Source organism: Anser brachyrhynchus (genome assembly GCF_964034855.1).
Source record: "Anser brachyrhynchus genome assembly, chromosome: 2".
Lineage (NCBI taxonomy): Eukaryota > Metazoa > Chordata > Aves > Anseriformes > Anatidae > Anser > Anser brachyrhynchus.
The window spans coordinates 44,325,532-44,348,242 of record NC_137695.1 but is presented as its reverse complement, the minus strand read 5'-3'; the positions used below and the strand labels follow the sequence as shown (position 1 = coordinate 44,348,242).

Sequence of the window (22,711 nt, the reverse complement as noted above, 5' to 3'; positions counted from 1 at the left end):
AAACTCAAATACCCTTTGAGAGAATAAAAAACGTGTGGAAAAAAAAAAAAAAAACACCACACTTTTTTTTTTTTTTAAATATTTACTTTTGCAGGAAAGAAATAGTCCCAATTCAGGCTTTTAGCTGAAAGTTCCGTTTGAAAAAAAAACAAGCATGGAACAGAGATGGGCAGATTTTTCTAGGTTTCTTTTGCCTATTTCTAGGTTATGTCAAAACAAGCAAAAAGGACCCAACTGTAATTTGTAATGCATAAGTGGAATAAGGCAGTTTCAGAGGAATAAATCATGTCTGCTTAGGGCCAGAGTGTAGTCCCAACATCTCACTCCTCTCCCATGCAGTACCTTCCTTTAGTATATGAGGTTAACTAGGCCAGGGTTTCCTCTCTGATTTTGGCCTCACTAAGCAAGCAACTTTTAAAGACTTTAAGTTCTTGCATACTCAAAACCAGCAAGACAGCAGTCTCCTACCCAGCCTTGCAGCAGCAGATAACCTCTCTGCTGCTCACATACAGCAAAACCTATCTCATAGAGCAGAAAATCAGGATTTACAACATCCCCCACCACTGCTAGGCTAGGAAGAAGGGGAAAAGTATAGCCAGCTCCAAAGGGAAATGTAAAAGTTACAGTTCTTTATCCGGATACAACCATATAGAAATCTCGGCAGCACTTTGTTTTCCTAGTAAATTCCAAAATACAGATCATTTTATGTAATACATCTTCTGCTATTAATAGGGCTTCCCATCCCTTGCCCCTCTAACATTAAAAAGCGCTTAACCCCTAGGTGGCACTATTTAATAAAATAAGGCATGTTTAGGCACTATATTTTCCCCCCACAGATGGAGTTCTTATTTAAAATGTAAACTAGTGTAAATTTAAGTATGTTGAATGCAGCTATTAGTCTCAGTTTGGTAATCCTCTTTTTCTGAATCTACCTCTCAAAGCCAATAAAATATACTGCTATGAATCTCATTTAAATACAGTATTTGTGCCTTCAGAGTGCTATGGAATATATTTCCTGGAAAATTATGGTGCACTGCAAACTATTATAGTTTTTGTTCTTTCTGTGAGCAGTGAATAAAACAGCATTGGCTGTGTTTAGCAATTCGCTTGGAGCAACAGTAGACTGATAGCTGTAAACAGCTGGTGCTGAGCTTCCCCACATCTCTCGTATATTCTCACAGGTTATTTTGAATCAGGTGGAGGCTGGCCCAGCACCACACATCTCCAGTGCACATTTTGAAACTCCCTGAGGTACAGCCATCTCACAAAACTTTACATCCTCAGCCACGGGACTTGTAGGGAGCAGCATGCTCCCCTTCCGTCTGCCTCACGTAGGTAAGTTTCACATCAGCCTTCACTCCCCACATAAAAGTGGGAGTCCTCTAACTTTTCTCACTCCTGCAGTTTCTGAAAGACACTGTTTTAGTCCTTCCTGATCCTGCTTTTCACACTGATGCTGGAATTTGCATTGCTTGGTGGTGCAGGGGAAGAATGTTAGAATTCATCCTGCAGCCACAGCAGCAGTACCCCAAAAATACCCTGAGTAAACCCTTCTTACACCTTGTTTCCACAGACAAAAAGGAGAGGCAGAATACCTTTAAGGCAACACTTACCACTATGACATCTTTGCTCACAGTCAAATATAGATGACGATACCGGGAGACAAGCCAAGGCTGATAGGACCTCAGCATCCTTGGGGTGTGGAAAGAGAAGCAGTGGGTGCAGAGCTTCTAGGTGCAGGAGGTACCACTGGGAAACAGAGAACAGTGCAGCTTAAGGCAGTTGGAGGAACAGTGCTACAATATCCCCAAGAAATTTCTATGATTCTCCTTTTGAAAAGATGTTCCTTTTTTTTTTTTTCCTCACGTTGAAGTACCTGATAAATAACTCCTTCATGGCATCTCTCAACGCCCCCTTGCCTCATTCGGCTCTGATTTTGCTTGTGTAGGCAATTCTTATGTATATTCTCTCCATTTGGCTTTTGTGATAGCTTCGTTATCTTTTTCTGTTAATAGCTTTAAGTTTTGGGCTCACCCAAATTGCGTTATTTTGTCAGACTTTCTTTCCTAAGGTAAGAAATGAAACATGTTTTTTACACCATCTTTGTCACTTCCCCTCTCCATTGTCATCCAGAAAACAATTGTGCATCTAATTACAATTCTCTGAAAATCAACGTGGTCATGGAAGGAAAACTGTACGCATATCACTGTACTTTTTGGGTTATTTACTTTTCTGTAGAGAAGGCTACTCTAAAGCTTATGAAACTTTAATTTCCACTTAAATCCTAAACTGACAAGAAGAGCATTTATTTCAACAGAAGCATACTGAGGCCCAATCCTTAATTCACAGGGGGCAAATTTTCCAGTGTGACACTGCTAAGAGGAAAAGGATCAGGCCTTTAAATCATTTTATCACTACATCAGTGACTTTTAGCACAAGCAGGAACTGATTTATTCATCATAGTAAGATGTCTGCTTGACTACTGTCCAATGCACCAAGCACTACTTTATGCCCTTCCACATTGCAGAGTACTTTGACCCTGAGATGCAGAAATAGAAAGTGAATGTACGTGTGTTGAATCAGAGACCTTGAGCAAATGCTGGTTCTTTAGCCCAGTCTTAATTCTTCCTGTGCCAGCCTAAGCTCATACATACACTGCAGGAAGTCTAACACTCGATGTCCTTGCTATTGCAACAGTTAGGAAGCTGGTGTTTGTTGAGAAACTTTTATATCTCCAGACAGGAGCAATCTATAAATCAGAAAAGATAAGTAAATTCTTACTAATTATACATTTATGGTAGTTATTATTCTTAGCATTGCTCCAAGCATTCAGAAAGAGATGGTTTATTTCCTGAGACATTTCAAGCAATTTGTTTTTCTCCAAAGACACAAATTAAGTATTTTGCTGACAAATACTATTTATTTTTCTTTTTTTTAATTCTCAAGGGCATTTAAGTAAACTTGAAATATTTTTTCTTCCAAAACTTTTATGAGTTTAGGAATGTAAGCCTGAGTATATTTTATAGGTCACACAATTTGCTGAAAGATGTTAGACTATTCTGATGGAACTTTTTTTTGAAGAGAGAGAAGGTTTGCTTATCCATTTTTGCCTAAAATAGTAGGCCTCTGTACAACTCGCATCTAAATGCTTTCGTACTGCACATCTGCAGATCACATGAAGATACCCAATTTTTTTGTTGAGAAAACCAACAGGAAATACACTATTGGCAGCTACTACGGTTAAACTCTGTGTAAGACTGTAAGACTCAGGCAGCCTCCAGTTCAGGTTGAAACTTCCGTATGTAATGATACGCTATTAAATACAAAGGCTTTATCTTTTTTGGATTAAATTTTAACTTGCTGAGTAAATTAATCAACAATTAATAATTAAAAACTGATTCAATTTAACTTGCAAATAAAATACTGTGTATGACCCTGGATGAATCCAGGACAAAAATCTCCATCCATATCATGATTTATTTACTTATAAAGATTAATGCAGTTTTGATTTTGTTTCAACAGTTCATGTTGGCCTTTCAAGTTCCAAATATATATGACTGTAATAGAAATCTCTGAAAGGTGTTTTACCTTCTTTCTGTCTGTCCTTTTGCCTAATCCAAGTCAGTTATAAATGAATGCAGCCTTAAAGGATGGAGGTAAAAAACATAATGAAAATAGTCACATGGTCCAAAATGTTAAAAAGATGGAAATCTATTTAAGGAATTAAACATGTTTCAGGAGCTGTAGAATCTCTGCGGACTGACATATGGGAGTCATATGTCAGCATATGCCTGTGCTGCACGTACAGCCTATATCCCTTGCTAAATTCTATTTGTGTTCATAGTTGTAGCAAGAAGATCAAGTTTCAGTGCAGTTAGAAAAATGCACAGGCATGACAAAATGTTTAATTTTTAATTATCTGTAGAAGCAACCTTACACATAATTTATTCTTTCCTTACTCCTTTTTGTGGCCTCTGAGAACATCCTGACAGCTAAAATAAATTTACCCATCTCACCCCCTGTTAAATTCTCAGTGTCAGGAAAGACAGGACCAACACTAAGATTAACCAGAAAACGAACACTACAGAATTCCGGAAAAACTTTTGTTTTTACTCTTTTTGGCCTCTATGTGAGAACAAAGCTCAGTTGCATAGAAAAAAAGATTCGAAAGATGCAGTGCATGCTAACATGTACCCTGTGGGCAAGAAATATGGGATTAAGGGAGAGGACAATTTCAATTCCAAATCTAATCATATAATAACCAAACAACAAAGTCACAGCATTTGTTTCTTATTTATAGACTAGAAAACCTATTTTAAACCTGAGAAATCTCCCTTTGGAAACATTTTTTGAAATTAGTACAATTTAAGTTTCAATCAAATAGAAAATAAGAAAAGCGATGGGAAATTTCCAACACCAGTCAGCCACAAACTAGCTGCGAGATACGATCTAACCTCAATTCCCATGCTGTTTCCAAAAGAAACATTCCTTCCTACATCTCAAAGTTGAGGATAGCTCTTGGTTACAGTTTTAGGGCCCATATTAGAGTCAAACTATATGTTTGACTATTCTGACAACTAGAAAAAATAGGTTATTATGAGCTGCAAATATCAACAGTTAACAGTAATAATTGTGAATGATGTGTAATATTTGATGGGTCTTTATTATTTGTTACATTACTCCAGTGTAAATGGAAAGCAAGTGTTTTAGTTGAGGGTACTGCATGACTGTGAATTAGGTTTGAGTGAGAAGAGAGATAAAGCTGTAGAATTTCCAGTGTAATATAGTGTTGACTGATTACGAAAATAAAGTAAATGGTGTATTTATTTCCTTTCTATATGGAAACAATGAAGAATTTAGATTTCTAGTCAGAAGGTCAGGGAATGGATTCTCAACTCAGGCTAAATCCACATAATTTTGCTAACATCAAAGGAGTATCATTAGGTTGACACTGCTACACTCAAGATGAGAAATTCACTCACATTTCTGAGTCTCAAGCACAAGTACTGAAGCACTCATTTAACCATTCAATTTCATTAAATGGGACACAGAGTAATTACATGCCAACAGCTAGAAAAAGGAAAGCTGCTTTTAACATGCATAGATCCCGGGATTAGACAATCACCAGTATTTCAGCAGAATTTCTGTCTGAAGATTGTTGCACTGAAATGGAGGCTATTATCGTAACCAAACATGGTGCTGGGAGTTCAGGAGGAGAGGCTGTGTGATGTTAACTGTGGTTTCTGCTTCACTGCATTACCTTGCAGCGACATTAGCACATATTTTACATTCTGTGAGGGGAATGCTTCTCTTGTCCTCTCTACCACTTGGAGATGAGAGCTGACACTTGATAATATTACAGTGCTTGTGATCTCGTCAGAGTATAAGATGGTCTTCTTGGATGCAGAAAATTCAGCTGCCTGGAGTGGTTTTGCTTTGTCCAGCTGGTGTCCTACCATCTCCAGTATGATCTGAAATACAAAGCTGCTTCCAGACACCACTGCTTGTTATTCACTTGACTTTACTAGCCTTGTCAGAGTTAATTGGATTTGTGACATGGTCATATGTTTATTTCTTGATTCCGTTGTCCCTTGCCTTATGGGACACATATGCCAGGAGAAACTACAGTATATCTAGCAAATACTAAAAATATGAAGAGATACATGGACATGCTATCAATGTTTTTAGGATATAAAATCTAAGGAAATACGATTAAAACATCTTTTATTCTAATCTTTCCTAATATTTTCAATTAGCCTCTGATTTGTCAAGACAATTAAAGCACTCAGGAATCTTTCTATTTGAATACATTCATGAATCTCTTGACAGTCTAATATCACACTCGTTAGTTTAGTCAGGCATAAATGCCCAGCTAAGTATTATTGTAGATGAATACTATTTTGGGGAAGAAGGCAAATAAATCACAGAAATATAAGGTTACACTTCCAGTAAAATCTCTTAGTTTATTAAGTATTAGACAGACCTACACTATTTATTAAAGCCACTGCCTACAGCCATAATTATAGTATACTTTGTGTAAGAACGTTTATGTCTTGTATAGAAGATGACATAGTCTCAGGCTATAAAATAGCTCTTATGCAATTCACTTTCTAAATCTTTCCTACTATTACTAATAATTTTACTGTAAACTTTCTAAAACACAATGAAAAAACAAGTATTAATAACTTTGAAAAACATCAAGCGATTTAAATCAAAAGCCACAAAAGAAGAGGACTTCACTTACATCTGCTGCAAAAGATCATGAGTCTGGGAGCAGATACGCTAGAAAGGATTTACTCTGAAATGCAATCTATCTGATTACAGAGGCTTTGGTCAGATGAGCAGCCCATACATTGCCTTTGAGAATGGATACATACATACATACATACATATATATAAATACACATACAAGACTCACAACACACTACGGTGGAAGTCACGGTGGATATACCAAGTCATTACACCAGCCTTTTGTTTAGGCTTGGAACAAGAGCAAATCAATCACACTTTGGTCTTCAAAAAATGTATAGAAATTGTTGAACGTTCACTTCTATGTTGGCATGAGCTAAATTTCATGCATATGATATTGAGAGGAAGAAGAGAGAGAGATACTTAAACAAAGCACTTAGGCCCATGCTTAACTTTAAATATCTAAATCCTCGTGAAGTCAACAGCTATGCAGTTGGAGCTATGCCAGTTTGTAGCTGAAAACATGACAGTCATGATAATGTTTTATACAGTCATGTTGTTATTAAGTTTGCAGGCAGAAAACAACTATGCAACTACTTTTAGTCTGTAAGTGTTGAGGTATGTAGGTTTGTGAGAAACATATTAGCAAAATGTTGATATTAACTGGTACAAAAGAAATAAAATCAAGGGCAAACTACTTGTCATCATTTCAGCAAGAACCGGTGGATATGATTTATCTCTGCTTCATTCTCATTATTAGCACAGGTCCAATGCTTTCAATACACATCAAGCTGGGGTAACACAGATTCAAATCGATTGAGTTTGGTTTCATTTTTGACGACTTATTGAAAGCATCTGCTAAATGCACAACAAGGTCAACCCTCTCCACTCCAGCATATCACATTAGCTATGAAACACAAGAACTAATAACTTAACTTTTAAACTGTAGTGCTTCCATCCTTCAAACTGTACTGATTTAGATAAGTCATTGCTCCAACCAAGGAAGGCAGGGTTTGATTTTTCAGTATTACATAAAGCGAAAAGATTATCCATCTAGATTCTGAACCCATTATTCTGCCTGATGAGGAACTTCAGGAATGGACCTAATAACTTTTGGGACAATATATGATGCAAATTAATACTAAGATGGAGCAGATCTGTCAGAATCTCATCTTTTTTAACATCGTCACTTCTAATGGACAAATTAATTATAAGATGCATTATCTTATGCTCTAGTGTATTGCGTTAATTAAAAATTCTTTATTACATTTCCTTGAGGGTAATTATAAAAAATGTATCACCTCCAGACAACAGTCTATAAATATTTGCTGTATCATAGTTGCTTCATTACACTAATTTTGTGTCTCTCAATATTGTTACTTAACTTCAGTAAAATTTATTTATTTATTTATTTATTTATTTATTTATTTATTTATTTAATTTATAGGTGCATCTGGTAGTACTTACTTCTATACAAACACGAAAAGTTATGGTCCCCAAAATTTCACTAGCATTGCTCTGTGCTATTAAACTGTACTGTTCTCAGCACTGACAAGACAGGAGAAAATCTATTAAGGTCAGTTTTTATTTATCATTACATTCCTTCCACAGCACATTATTAATATAAATGGTGTATCAACTACCATGAATCTCTGATTTAAAAAGTGCATGTTAGTCCATAAGATACTGCTGAGGAGAAACAGGAATGTCTGTTAGGATAAAAAAAAAAAAAAAAGCAAGATCCAAGCAAAATCTAATGCTCTGTCAGAAGCCAAATTATGATATAAAAAGTAACATTCTTCTAGACATGCAATTGCATTTTGTGTCATTTCTACATGTTCCATGAAAGTAAGACTGCTACAAAGCAGCACGTTGAATGCATACACCCCTCTTCTCAGATACAAGATCTTCCTTAGTGACAGCAATGGATATGTCCACGGATAAACCTCTTCCTCAGAAAACTACTAAAAGCTGTCACAAGACAATCCCCAGACCCAAAAGTTCCTCAGCCCAGCTCCCTGCCTGGAGGCTGTCTGCACGGCACGTCACCCCAGGATGCTGGGGACCCTTTGGGTGGCACCTGCGAGGAGGTCCACCCAGCCACCCGCTGTGGAGCCAGCAGCCCTGGAAGTGCTGCCATCCTTGACACAGAGGCAGCTGCAGGTTTGGGAAGGACGGGCAACCTGCCAAACGGATGGGTAGATGAGCTGGCAGGGAACCAGAGAGTTTCTGACACAAATCTGACAAGCTCGGGTTCCACAGGGTTCCTTATCTACATCATAAAAATTCTAGATTCTATTCATACCAAAGTACTAAATAGTTTATATTAGGAAGTGCATTTTATAAAAGTCCATTTTCTCCCCCCAAAATGCACAGCGTAAAATTTAACCTGACAGTTTTTCATCAACTTCAGACAAAAGTACACATTAAGCAACAAATGCCTAATTAGAACAATTGACATTGAAACAGGTGGAACCAAATAATCTACCCAGTTACTCAGTGTCAGCTAGTGCCTGCCTAGTGCAGTGCTGTGCATTGTAGGAATTCTGCAGCTACTGCTAAGAGACTAAAGAGATGAAATATCAAAATATCACAAGCAATGAATCTGCTTAAACATGGCACTTCTCCAGGCAGGCTAAGGCCATTGGCAAGCAATGACTACAAATACGAATGTAAAATGTTATCAGTCACCCAGTGTTTGTTGATTTCCCCTAGCTAGAATGTGTAGAAAGGAAAACTTGTTCCAATTCAGTTCAGCATGAAGTTGCTTCAGTACAAACTTTAATCAGTCTCCAGAAGTATTTTAGGTATATAGTAGCACATATTAATTTTAATGAGATTATATTACTTACTGTATCTGAGCTAGATCCTTCAGCTTGGATTGTGCAGTATTTGCTTGCTCACATTTTTACAAAAGCAGGTAAATCTACAGCCTTTCAGTTGATAAACAGTATAACAATTAAGTAACTAACTAGTACATAGCTTTTGGAGTAGCTGTTCTCTAAACATTTCATATTCATCAGCCTTTCTGCATTAAAAAAATAAATAAAAATCTGGGGACTGAAAGTTGAATCAGCGTTGATGAATCCAGTTTTCCTATTGTACCTGTGTCAACGCTTTGTACTCTGACCGAGAGCTGTCAAGACATGACCTATGTATTGCTTTACAGCCAGGAGCTGTAATAAGTGATAAGCAATGCCGACAGAGTTGCACGCCTTGAATACCTACATGTCACTGTGTTTGGTTTTCAATATTCTTCCTTCACCATCTCACAACAAACACAGGATTCTTGCCTCCACCTAAGTATTATTTAGCCTGAGAGCTAAATAATTTGGGAGCAAAGTAGCTTTGTGCAGTGTTATGCTCATTCATTTCTTATAATTACTAGAGCCAGTTTCAGCTGCTATGTACACTCTAACTTCAATTTATTTACAGGAACCTATGGAATCTTTTAAGGAAGACACTCAGGCATTCTGTCTTTTGCCAAGAAGGAAGGTACCAGCATGCACGATACTGGTTTACAACCCAGAATTTCTGTTGTACCACTACAAGACTTTAGAGAGAAAATATCTGGCAAATGAGGTGAACCATGCTGCGACAGCAAGCACTCTTAGGGCTTTACTGTCAGCACAGGGGAGCAAGTGTCCCGATTTAAGATTTCTGCTCATCCTCTGTCTTTGGTAGGAATGTTTGCACTTATGAAGAGTAATAGATTGGCAGTTTCTCAAGAGCAAGTTATATTTCTCACCACAGATAAGCATGTCTCATTTCGTTTTGGCAACAAAAGTTGTTTCTATTCATTTCTGAGCTAAAATCATGTAGTTCGAGTTCAGTGCTTTTTCCAAAGAGAAACCTCATCTTCTATGAAGAGCAGCCTTCTAGTTTTGTTAGCACATATATTTTATGTCATGCTAAGGAATAATTTGGCTTACATCCCTCTGCCATGTGACAGCGTTAGGCCAGGTTCCAAGGGAGAAAAAGTAACACCTGATGACCTAAAACCTAGGGCTCAAGGGAGCCCAGGGAACCAGAAGTGGCACAAACACTGCTTTCTTCTAACACTCTTGCAAAAAGCCTTGTCTCAAAGCTTCCATATTCATGTACTTCACAGTATAACTTTTCTGACTTATGAAGAAAGGGATGGCCAACTCTTCTTCCCAGACAATCAGCAGGAATTATAGAGCCAAGAGCCAGACAGTACACATTTCCATGTACTGCTTTGTCATGCGCTCACTGGAGCACCACGAGAAACTGCACATTCCTTTAAGTCTTCTGTTATAGTGCATTTTGTCTGTTTGGCTCCTTTCCTAACAATATCTAGCAGCATCCAGAACACATGCTCATACTGCATTAGAATGTGATGATAATCCTACAAATGCGGAAAAGATCTACATTTTCAGAGGTCAATGCCAGGAGCTAGCAAAAGCCATACCATACACAAAGGACTGCGCTGCAGTAACTGGTCAGACCAACTTCTGTAAGCCCTGGCCTTTCCTACAGAGAAGGACACCTTTATTTCACACATCTGTATGAAGCTGAATTTCTGTTTCCACCTTATATGTCCTTGGTCACTGGCATTTTTCACGAGACAAACAAACATTGCTTCTCTACAGGCTGTAATGGAAAATGGCTGCTAGTTAAAAGGAGGGTTTCAAGAGTACTTGGTCAACCTGAATCTTCCTAGCAGTTTTCAGCAGCTACAGACAGGACTTCATCTGTCAAAGCGGCAGCAAATACAACATAAAATGTAGAGTAGGTCCAATTTTTAGTGTGTCAGTAGAATCAGCCTGCAGTTATTTTTAACTGCCTTGAAAGCTTAGCAGGAAGATACAGTTAATCCTTTAAAGGATTTGCAGGTATTCATAGCTTAATAAGTAAGCATAGTGGATTAAGCCAATAGAAGATTGTAGCCAGTCTTCTAAAGACAACCTTTACATGCTCATATTCAATAAAATAAAATAAAATAAAAAGAACAGTTTTTAATATATACATACTCTTGCCTGACAATCACTCTTGATTGTCCATATGTGCCAGAATCTCCTACTGAGATTAAATAAAAATGTTAATTAGAGACATTAAACTCAACATGTGTGATAATTAAATCATCAAATACCAGTGAATTTCTGGTGTCTTATTTTCCCATTATCCTGTAAATCCTTTGAAAAACAGAACTATATCCTGAAAATGAATTTAAAAATGCATCTACTTATGCACTTAATAAAAAATAAAACTAAACAAGTAAAGATTTATTTTGGGAAGAAGGAAAAAAAAAAGGAAGAAACTGATTTTAATAGGTCAGATTTTATATTGCTTTTATTCTTCACAGAGAAAAATTCACAGATTATAATGCATCGGGATTCACTGACAGTGACCAAGCTATGAGAAATCTGGGCTCTTCAGCATATTCATAAATGAAAACTAGACAAGTAATAACAAAAAGACAAATTCAGATGACACAAAATTATTAGCCTGAGGAAATCTAAAGCTGGCTATGAAAAGCTTCAGAGGATGGTTCAATACTGAATGGTGATAAAATGCTAGAGGCTATTTGGTATCGGTAAATGTAGTGCACATTAAGAGAGGAAGGGAAAATACACATATGTATATACATGTGGTATTAGTCAGCATCACCAGGAAAGAAATCTGGAAATATCTCAGTGCCTAAAGAGGCAAACAGATACTTATAAATTACTAAAAATTGTCAGAGAACAAACACAAGAAGTCTTTGCCCTGTATACATTCAGGCCACAGACAAATTTTGAATAACATATGCAGTTTTGGTCCTTCAATTATCAAAAAGGTTGTGGTTGAATTAGAAAAAAAAGTAAGGGAAAATATGATAAAGATGTATTAAATCACTAATTTTATGGAAAAGGTGAACTGGGAACAATTATCCACTAGCTTTCACAATAAAAACATTGGAAGGCATGAACATTTTTCTAGTAATAATAAACTAACTGAACTCACTTCCACTAGATATCATGAAGGCCCAAACTGTACATGAATCAAAAAAAATCATGACTTCATGAATTCAGCAGTTCTGTTCAGTAGTCCAGGGTAACTATTAAACAAAAGAGACTCCTAGCCACTGAAGGCTAGAAGAACATGATAGAAAAAAAAAAACACACTGCAAGCACGACTGCCTCCTTACAAAACTTTACTTATTTTACGAAATAAATACCTACTTACTCAGATGGGATCCTAGGTTACATGGGCTTTTCATCTGGCTGAATTCAGCAGTTCTCAAGTCCTCGTGACTAGAATAAATGAAATAATGACTTACACCATTTGGCATATTTTTACAAGAAATTTGTCCAGGACCTCTCCAGTTCTCTCACTATTACTTAAAGAGAATCAAGAATGAACAAAATTGTCTCATGAACTGTACAGCTGAAGAAGACTAGTGTCCAACATATTTTTAATGTTGTATAGTCTGATTACCAGAGAACCCTCTTCTTTCACCTTTCAGTTCTGTTAAATGAAATATATGTACAATGACTGAAATATATGTAAAATGATAAAAGAAGATTATTAAGATTATAATTAGGACCCTGCTATTCTCAGATTATTCAATAGTGGAATTCAGTTTTGACTCTGCCCCTTGAACATAACCAGGAAACACGAGAACATAGGGTCAGAAGGGAACTCCAGAATCACTTTGAATGATCCAGTCTTATGCTTGCAGTCATATCACTTAATCCCTTTCAGAAACCGACCAAATCCCCTTTAATAATTGCTCGATCAGATGGCCGTCCCAGAGCATTTCTGCCCTCATAGAAAAGTCTTCTAATTTCTAGACTCAGCGTATTCCTAGTCAGTCTTATGCTTATGACTTATGCTCTTATACCAATTCTGTTCCCTAGTTTAAACAGTGCTTTTATCTCTCTCTATTGGTATATTAAAAGAAAGAAATCATATCTGCTGTTACTCTTCATCTTGTCTGGGTAATGAAGTCAAACTTTTACAGCATAACTATCTTACAGCATGGTACGTGATGTGAAAAGGTCCAAGCACATCAGGACACCCTGCTAGTCAATGCAGCACAGTGCAGATACTCTGTACTCACGCACCTCTGGTTCTAGGAGCTGTGTAGATGTGCTAGCACATTCCTTTCAAGCCATAAGCCCCGTCACCAAGACAGACAGCCTTTCTCAACGTGTATTCAATGCCAAACTAGTGTCACCGTACAGATTCACATCTGGAAATAGTTCAGTGGCGGTTAGCTCAGTTATTTCTGTATCACAGTTCACTGTGTAGTGCAACTATGCTCCTTATCTCATGTGGTACCCTTCTAATCCCATGGGTCACCACGCTGTCTTTCTCCTTACTGCCTCTGTTCTGATTTGTCTTTCAGGAATGCAGAATTTCCACAGAACAGATTCTAATTTTCTCATATATATCAAGTTCTTAATGTTTCTATGACAATCTCTGACATACAAAAAAGACTGAAAAGATTGTGATGTTATTTGCCTGGGTCTTCAATGAGTTTGAACTGACAGCTTTGCTGGAAATCTTAGCCCCATGAGTCACCGCAATGATTCTGAAGTTTAGTGACGACTCTACTGTGAGAATTACATCACTTCTTACCATTCTGGAAGAAACACCTCCTTAATATAGTAATGCAGACTGGTATCATCATCGCAGGGTTCCTAACAGATGCCTGAGATGAGAAGAAATGCAATTAAAGCAGCAGGAAATGAAGATTGACTGAACACCTGTCAGTGGTTCTGCTTTTTTTTTAATTATTTTTTTTACTTACAAATAAAAACACAGTCTATCTTAATTCCTCACATGTTCCAATTTTCCCCTACGTAGTCCATTTTGCCAAGCTAGCCTGGACTAGGCTAGTTCCTTCTCTGGCTCTATTCCACACTGCAGATTTGCTACTGCGAGTCACTCTTACTAACAGATACTGCACAGACAGCAAGGCTTCAGGAAGCCTGCCGCTTACATGAATGAACTCTTCACTTTCACATAGCTAGTGCTTCCTTCACGTTGAGGGAGGGCAGTGGTCTAGGAGTGGGAACGAGAGCAATTGCTTGGACAGCAGGCTCTATTTTGACACAATCATGAAGGGGAGACCAGCACGACTATCTGCATAAATGTTAAAAATAAGAATTAAAAAAAGAAAAATCTGAGGGCAGAAAAGGGCTCCAAAACACAGGGAAGCAGGAAGAACTTTATCATAATGCAAAGACAGCACAAGAAGCTCCAGGACGCCAGTGGCTCAGAGTGACTTGGTGGACAAGGAAATGAGGGACATTCCTATGTTTTATAGATTAATTAGAATGGTGAGAGGAAAAGTGCTGTGAAAGACTCAGTGGAATAAGAAAAAGGTTATATTGGAAAAGAATTAAATGGAGAAACATTTTTAAAAATCTGGCCTTCTGCTCAAATTTAAATGTAGGTACTGGATATAACCACATAACAAGAATACTGTATATGAAATATTTATTCCTACAGAAGTAAGATAAAATATTACTGAAGTCACATACGCGGACTGCATACATTTACCACAATATAAAACCACAAAATGTTTATTTTTAAAGCAATTTATTATGGCTACAACTTGCAGGCTTTATCATATATTTTGGAAATTTGTAACACATACCTGAAATCAGACTATGTAATTAGACAGAGATCTGTGTTTGCCTGGCAGAGGAAGCAGTGTAGTGCTCCTTCCTCACTCCGTTTCTGCTGTCGTGATGGATGTCCTCCTGGCACTGTATCTGGCTTCTGTGTTCCTCACGTGCCGAAGAAATGAATGAATAAGAGGAAGCAGCCTGCAGAAACTCTCTGTGATTAATCCTTCTTTCAGGCTTACTTTGCATTGCTGCAATATATCTACCATAAAGGAGGTTTCACTTGACTCAGTACAAGAGAAAAATCAGCCCCACGATGTGTCTCACCGCCACTGAATCCATATACCTATGCATACACCCCTAATGTTCCCGACTGGCATTTCAAATGTCTGTTCAGAGGCAAAACAAAGCAATCAGAGATTTCAGGTGCAATCTGAATGACATGAGCCAGACAAATTCTTCAGCTGAAGTGCTGCTGTTAATCTCTTTCCAAAACATTGAACATTGTGTTAATAAACATTAATATTTGTTTCAAAACCTTAGGAATATGTGGCTGAAATACAGTTACTGTATTCCTACAGTGAGGGGTCAGCAAGTTTCCACCATAAATCATCATCTTAAACACAAATGCAACACGGCGTCTTGTAAACAACTAGGGAAAAAAAAAAAGTATACTCAGCAACGTCCAGTGAGAAACAGAATGCAGGAAAAAAAGCGAATTTCTTATAAACATGTCATGTTGAATAAAACATTTTTTTTTCCTTCCGTTATTTGATTTGGTACTGTTACTCAGTCAGGTAGGTTTGCTGTGAATGAGTTTCATAGCACAGTACTTCGCTGAAGTAAAATACAATCCTATGATCCTTTTTCTTCACCTTGTCAAGATTCTTGCCAAAGTAAGGTGAAATTATTTTATTTTGCCATGAGGTGCAAGATCTTTTCTTTTATTGTGAGTAAATAAATGTAAATAAATCTATGAAATATTCTGGTTTGGGTGGGGGAAAGGGGGTGTTTGATGTTAAAGCCTGAATCACATACCTTTGAAACCACATTCAATCACATACCTTTGAAAACTTTAAATTCAGATAAAAAAATAACATTATTTAGAAGACCAGTTAATCCTCATCCACATCCACAGACCTGCCGCCATCATGTAGGGTTTAAGAATTAAACCCAGGCCTTTTCCTTGAGCGCAGCTTCACCGAGAGAAGGGCAGGGAGAAGAAACTGGCAGGTGCTAGGAAAGGGACAAGAGCGAAGCATCTGTTCCTGTGGGGATTTTTCTGTCCTCCCACACATTAAGGGGAGAGAGGCATACGAAGAGTGCACAGCGTTTATTTTTAGCCAGTCAGACAAAGGGCCATCACATTACTCTGTCTCAAGGATGGCTACAAACGCCTGGTGCTAAGATCTGATTTTTTCCCACTCATGTTTTGATTTTTTTCCCCCTTACTTTGTAAATGTTATCTTACATTGCCAGGCACATTTCTAATATATATCTTCTTGGCGCACTTGGTTCAAACCTGCTACATAGCAGAACTTTGCACATAGCACCTCTCGATACAACATAAGGATACATTTCTTCAGGATTTAAATAAAAGCCAAAAAAACATAAGCCTCCTTCCACCCTAAAGAACCTTCATAGTTCTGTTTACTGAATATATAGAGATATATTTCAAGGTTTGCTTTCAAGTGAGAACTCTTACTGCTAGTATTACTTCTCTTATTACATTAAAAGCATTAAAAAAACAAACAAAAAAACCCAAACACTTCCTAAGAACTGTGAGGCAATTCTAAATCAACTATTAATCATCTCGTTCCCCATATTGCCAATTTTTGTTTTCTGTTTGTTTTCTATTGGGCTATATTTTTTCTATCAATTATCAGATTACATTCACAATTTGTTTATATTAACCAAAGTAATCCATTTGTTCAGTTCAGAGGATGAAGATGATTTTAACAGGCAGTTCTACTGAAAAGGACATAATTCTTAATTGAGATATTACTCACAATTCAGAGAAATAGAAATACAGAAAAGAGTATCTTCCGCCACCATATGAAACAACATACCACTTAGCTAAAATAGCAGTTTCTAACCCAGGAATTTAAGGAAGTAGACATGTATTTCTGAGCTCTGTAGACCTCCAATGACTAGACTTTTAAAGGAAAAAAAATATGGAAGGAACAGCACAGGTTTGTGTAAATAAAATAAACATATTCCAAAATTTATATATACATATATATATATATTATGATTTTACATGTATTTTTAAATGTATTCCAAACTGAAAATAGGGATGTCTTTCAGCAAGTAACAGCTTCCTGTGCAGAGGATAAAATCATAGTAGTGAGATGATGAAAATATAAACCCAACACATTTAATACAGTACTATGTAACTAGAATACGTAACTGGAATATGTAACTAGAATATTTATTTCCAGCACTGTAGAATGCTTGCTTTGGTGGCAGCTAAAATGTTCGTTATCTCCTAAGGAGGGCTATGGGTTTTGAAGCATTAGCTCCTTTCAAGATTTTTTTAAATAGTCCTGGAAATACCAGCCAAGATCTGGGCCAGGAAAAGGACCGATTAGAAACTAAGCCCTGTGGATGAGAGATTCTCAGACCGCACAACGGAGCAGTTGGCTGACGGTTTGGCAACCCCTACTTGGAAAGGCACGTTTGCATTAATTATTGCAAAGTAGCCAGAGAACAGGTTTACAATTCTTTAGCTTCTCTGTACTAGTCATCTCTATGAACATTTTTATTCTGCAGTAACTGGAAGATACCTTACCTCATTCCCACTGAAGACAGAGCAAACACAAACTTCTTCACGGATGCCTTGAGACAACCTGCCTGAAGTAGCTACCACACCGCCCATAAACACCTTCCTTGTTTCACGGTAACCTGTCTTTGTAGCCGTGCCATCTGAGAACCAAAAAGGCTCGTACAAAGCAAACCAGCTACTTGAGAAGCAGTCACTAAACTGCTTGGGGCAAAGAACCAAATAAAGGAGCAGAATTGTAAATAACGCACAAGGAAGTGCCTAGTGCTGACTGTCTCCACAGTAAGGAGAGAAATTTCTCATTTGTATATATTTTTCTTTACATAATACTGTTTATTCAGAAAAAAATATATAACAAAGACATCTCTCTCTTTGAAGAAACAATCCTGCTCAGACCAAAGGAGCAATCATACCGGGTGTCCCTGAAGGAGCTGAATGTGCCTTGAGGGGGAATGTACTGGGTGTCCCAAAGGGCAGGCAAGGCACTCAACTCTTGGCCGGTTGTCTTCTATGCATGCATAGGAAGCACATATTTATACTTGTCAGACAGATATGTAAGGCACATCTTAAATCCCACTGATTCCAAGTAAATTTCAGGGTGTACTATGTTTAAGGTGCTCCACTACATCAGCTGCAGAATGCTAACTAGCTTAGATTAAAGAAATAAAACACTGTATCTGTGAAAGGAAACTCCCTTGTCTCCTTTGCAGCACACCATAATACTCTGCTTCATAAAATTACAATTAGCCACACACATTTTAAAAAATTCACGATAAAGTATGCAGAGAAGAAATGCAGAAGTGGCCACACTGCTGCACGCTCTACAGAACTTAGATCACCAACCTGCAAAAACACATTACTGGATGAGTAACACAACTTGTACTTGGTCAAAAGAAAAACATAAACTTGTTAGACAAAACTGGTCATCGTCTCATATTTCTTATGGATTAATCCCATTAAGTCTCCCCAAATGTGGTTGTTATTCCCAAGCATTATCCATACAGTTCACAATAGTAAATTTCAGCATTCAGGTTGAAATACTCATTCTGTGCTGATGTTGTCCACTTGCAATTTGTGCTATTGTTAATTATTCAGCTAAGTCAAACAGTATTTTTTTTCATTTCCTAAAGGAACAACTTGAGCGTTGTAAACAAGAAAATAACCAGTGATTCACTTTCAAGATTAAGCTTCAGATGACTAGCTGTTAATACAACAAAAAAGCACTTTCAAAAATCATTTAACATCTTCATGAATGCTGCCTGAATGTTAATCACACACTAATTCACACCAACAAATGATGACAAATCACACTCGTCTTTTTCTTTTAAAGGTTTGGTTTTGTACTTTTATATAAACTATAGCCAAAGGCAACAACATATCTTGCTGGAAATTCTACTTATTTCTTCATTGCTGCCTTTTCAAAGAGATGCTTTCTGCACAGCGAACTACTAGTGCGTATTGAGCGCTGTGACCTTTATGATTTTGATTTCAACAACAAGGTCAACATTGCTAAGAAGACAGTTTTGCCTTAAAGGCAAAATCTCTCCAACAACCTAAAACGGATCTTTTAAATGTAATTGAACTGTAACAATTCATTTCCATAGGCTTATGAAAAAAGATGCCTTCTAAATTCGCAAGCAATTTCATAGTATTTGGCCGCTGACAATACATGTAGACAGAGAAACTGGACCTTTACTTTTGGGATTTTGTGCAATGCTAATTCAGACAAAAGTTTTTTTATGTGAAGACTGAGAGCCAACGAGGAGCCCTGTGTTAAGAACAAGCAGAGGAACACAGAATAACCGGCGCACATCAGAAACTGGGAAAGGCACAGAATACATGAGAAACCAAGACCCCACTCCTGTGAACACTAACAACTGTGCACAGGAGGTGTCTTCCCCTGATGGTCCCCCCTTGGTCAGCGCAGTGCATCTCGCTCAAAGCTGTACAGCTGAGTCCTCTCAGGGTCTGCACTCTGGCATCACCCCAGGGCAGCTCACAGAGGGATGTGGATCTTGTTGTTAAGCCATGGACAAACCCTTTTTCACGTTAAAACTGTTGCTAACATTCAACATCTGAAATGAAATAGTCATCATAATTGATGGATGTGATTCTTCATTTTGTATATCTTGCATAGCCAGAGCTACCCCTGCAAGTATAATAGTGACTGGATATAAGATACCAAATCAGAACGGTAATTTTCCATGTGGATATACATAGACATAATATTTTAAGAAAATGTATTCCAAACATGTAACTTAAAAAAATAGAATTTGATAAAAACTTACAATTTGTTACTGGGGAAAGATATTTAATGTGCTTGGATAAATCACTACAGGTTACGTGAGGCAACAGAAAATGAGGCTTTTGCATTTGCTGGACATCATTATCATCAGCTCCTATTTGCAGTTTCCTTTGGGGTAAAAGCTGCACGGAGTGGTCGTTCACATATTTTCACAAGATCATCTTTGGCAGACAGAAAATTATCTTACAGGGGAAGAAAGGAAATAATGTTTTATAGATTTTCTTTCTTATTCTGTCACTGCTTCATCTCTGTTACAGGCTTTTGCTAAATTTCCTCCTCCTACCATGCGCACAGCTGAGTATGAATAACACTCACTGCACAGCAGCCCTGCTTTTTATTCAAGATGCTGTATCAGCGTACCACCTAGTCGATGAAGACTTGATTCTATCAATGTTTGTTTCAACCTCGCTCTTCTTTTTTTTTTCCCAAACTATCCCGAGAGCAGAATGACCAAGCATTTCCCTTTTCACCTTTTCTGTATTTCCTGAGAGTGAAATAAAACGGAGAGGAGGAATAATAGGAGGGAGGGATTGCTTCTGGTGAAGGTAGCAAATACACCAGTCAACCATGATCAGAACTGTCAGGTGTGAAAATCTGGTACGTGAATCCTCAGAGAATTTTGACTATACACATCTCTTTCAAAGGCACACGGCAAAATCCTCCATTACAAGAGGATGAGACGGTGAAAGCCACCTTAAAAAGGCTCCACAGTGAATGGATGTCAGGGGAAGGAGGAGGGGAGAAAGAAAAGAGGTGGTCTTTCTTTCACTGTGACTAAGCTTTGGCAGATTTGCAATCACCAGATACATTTTTTTTTTCCAGCTAGCAACATTAACCTCCATGAAAACAGAAGGGCAGGAAAACTGCACCATCTTTTCTCAACATCAATATGTTCCCTGCTCAGCACAAAACAATATGTTCTTATTATTATTCCTCCATGTAGTCTTTTATTTTCTATAACTTTCACATATTTAAGTATTGATTGCTGTCATACACATTTTGTTTAAAACAAAAACAAACAAACAAAAAAACCCTAGGGGAATATCATTTACATACCTCAATTTAATATAGGTCACATGCAAACAATATATGGGAAATCATTTAAAATAATGAGTAACACAAAGAAATTTAAAACTCTTGTTATTTTCAATGTCTTTGGGAGTGAGGCGTTAAAACCTACCTCACTGAATTTTAGAGATTTTCCACTTCACAAAATTCCAAGACCATGCAACGGGCTAAGTAGCAATTTATTTGTCAAACAAAACACAAATTGTGTTAAAACCAGTATTATCCCTTTTGGCTGAAGTAGATAGCTAAAATTTGGGTGCTTGGAAGTTGTTTCAGTTAAGAGATGTATAACAGGACCTGCTGTTTTGTTGTTTTAAGTTATTTACAAAGGATATAAAGAGAATTGTTTCTCTGAGTAAAGCAGAAATCAAACAAGAAATTTATGTTCTTACAGTTCCAGCTCTCTCTATAAGATAAACCTTACTCTTACGGCTTCCTTCCTTTCGCTGCAAACTGCAACTTCACCTGCAGCTGAGCTGAGCCGATGTTCGCCATCACTGAAAGGACATCCCCACCCCACTGCTCCCTTAACTCATCCCTCCCTCTGCCTTCTGCTCTTCCCACTTTCCTTACTCTCTAGGCAATTCTGTTCCTTGCCCTCTGCTCTGGCTCCACCACTTGTCAAACCCTTTCCACAAGCTGATTTAACTCACAAAATTAGAAGAGTTCTGCCATTCTAGTAATCAATTTTCTGCTATTTTAGTGATTTATATCAGTTCACACAACAGTGAAGAAAACCAGAAATAACAGAAGACGATTCATGGCAAATGATATGGAGGGAGGGGAACAGATGGGAGCAGAAACTCCTTTTTTTGGTTGTGAAATGTTAAAATGCTCTGCTCTCTTAGGAAAACTTTAGCTCATGCAGCAAGTGTTTTTTCTTGGTGGCTTTTCAGCAGCATTCCTCTGTTTCCTGGTCACTGTTTAATGGATGACACACCTCCACCGAAACTTTGCCATTTTCTGTACTCTGTCTACAACAAAATACATCTAATCAATAACTGGCCATCCATTATGACAAGTACCTGGAACTCAGTATGCCGGTCTCATTGTTTCAGTTATTTTTTTACCTAAGGGACCTTGTCAAAATTTATTGTCATGATTTGTGACCTGTAAGTTCCAGTTTGCACCTGATCTCTACTAAAACAACATATGAAAGGAACATCCTCAAGTTGCACCAGGGGAGGTTTAGGTTGGAAATTAGGAGAAATTTCTTCTCAGAAAGAGTGGTCAGGGATTGGAATGGGTTGCCCAGGGAGGTGGTGGCATCACCGTCCCTGGTGGTGTTCAAGGAAAGGTTGGACGTGGTGCTTAGGGACATGGGTTACTGGGTGACATTGGTGGTGGTGGGGCGGTTGGATCAGATGGTCTTGGAGGTCTTTTCCAACCTTAATGATTCTATGATCCATAGCTTGGGTTGCAAAGCAATAGAAACGGGTAAAAATATGGATTATTTCTGAAGATAAAAAAGCAGTTGTTTCAGGGCAAAAAAGAACAACTAAGCAGGTCAGCGAGAAAAAAAAAATACAAATGGCACGTGTAAGTTGCTAATGCTGACGCTATCACAGAATCATTAGAGTTGGAAGAGACTTCAAGATCATCTAGCCCAACCACCACCCTACTACCAGGACCACCCACTAAACCATGTCCCTAAGCACCAGGTCCAACCATTCCTTGAACAACCCCAGGGATGGCGACACCACCACGCATCCTTCTTGGAAAGAGTGAAGAGGTGTAACAAGGCAACGTCCATGGTTTACATCCTTGAATCGAAGGGCCAAGACT

At 37.8% G+C, this 22,711-nt stretch overlaps 1 long non-coding RNA gene across 1 annotated transcript; it reads right to left on the bottom strand.

Moving 5' to 3' along the window:
- Nucleotides 1-83: 83 nt before the first annotated feature.
- Nucleotides 84-19,162, bottom strand: LOC308188853. Its single transcript, XR_013945809.1, has 5 exons — nucleotides 17,563-19,162; nucleotides 14,801-15,423; nucleotides 13,777-13,849; nucleotides 12,379-12,446; nucleotides 84-1,749 (listed from the first exon to the last, which is right to left on the bottom strand). It is a non-coding gene; the product is annotated as an uncharacterized lncRNA (long non-coding RNA).
- Between the last annotated feature and the right edge of the window lie 3,549 nt (nucleotides 19,163-22,711).